This window comes from Penaeus monodon, chromosome 23 (genome assembly GCF_015228065.2).
Source record: "Penaeus monodon isolate SGIC_2016 chromosome 23, NSTDA_Pmon_1, whole genome shotgun sequence".
NCBI classification, from domain to species: Eukaryota; Metazoa; Arthropoda; class Malacostraca; order Decapoda; family Penaeidae; genus Penaeus; species Penaeus monodon.
The window spans coordinates 15,385,611-15,386,816 of NC_051408.1; the positions used below are offsets into that span (position 1 = coordinate 15,385,611).

The window sequence follows — 1,206 nt, forward strand, 5'->3', positions numbered from 1 at the left end:
AGAAGCAAGGGTTCCTGAATGACAACGAGACTCTGCTAATCACCTGTAGTAGAGCTTTTTCCAAACCAGCACACACCCTCACAACACTCCACCTCTGTTACTCATCACTGTGAAACCCGTGTCCTTTTCCAAAGCATAGACAAACAATAACTTTGCTAAGCTTTAATGTAATGTTCTTTGCTTCCGCTCCTGTCGCAGTACCCAGATTCAGAAATTGTAAGTGTGACTTTCTTATTTCTTGTTGTTTGATGTGTGTTGTGTTTAACTTCTAGATTACGTGCTTTTCACCGTATGTTTCGTTATCTCTGTATTTAAGGATGAATCATTTTTCTTATCATTACTATTTCAATATTCCCCATTTTCGAGAGTGATCATCCTGTAAATACTCTGATATCAAGACATGGTTGCACAAAGAAGGCGTGGTATTTTTAAGATGGAGTTATATAGTGCTTGCCTTCACCCTTGCAAGGAAATGCCACCGCGCCCCATGACCAACCATGAGCGCGCTGGACTGAGTCATTTCGCCGCAAATACTTCCCATGTCCCGCCATCATTTCAGATGAATATAGCAACTGTTAAATCTGATACTGATTTGACTATATTTTGTCTAAATAATGATCAGTTTTCTTTTGCACATCACATTTTAAATAACGCTCTAAATTCAAACTTGTTTAAAGTATATCGAAAGTCATCCTGTGAATTCTATTCTGTTACAGAAGAGATTTTATTAAATGCCACATATTACAAATCACATATATATTTAATTGCGTTATTTTTCTGAGGGCATTTTGCCATACAAATTTCATGGGTTAAGCACCGCATCTATTGAAGGCTGATGATTGATTTCTTAGTTTGAAATGTGTGTTGGGTGTACCCAGGATTATTTTGTGTGTACAGTGTGTTTTCAAAGAGTGTACAGAAATCGACAGCCATTGAAAATAAACATGAACACACACGCACGTGAAGATCAGTCAGAGCCAAGAATACACTTTCTTCATCTCCTCCACTAAATCTCCAAGACAAAAAACAGTAAATTCCCATAAATCTGGAGAGTTGTTTTATGACTATTATCACCCGTTTGTATTATTTTCGCCCAAATGAAAGAAATGCATCAAAGCCGTAAGTGATCAGTGCATGGTGTTGGCTCTAGCACGAGACCCTTTGCTTATTATTGGAGTTCGAGTTTTAGTGTTCAAAAGTCGCCTC

The 1,206-nt window shown here is 37.9% G+C and overlaps 1 protein-coding gene across 1 annotated transcript in view; it reads left to right on the forward strand.

Annotated features, from left to right (window-relative positions):
* Positions 1-1,206, forward strand: part of LOC119588147 (twitchin-like) — a gene marked incomplete in the record, with an annotated part of 124,648 nt that overhangs the window by 9,513 nt on the left and 113,929 nt on the right.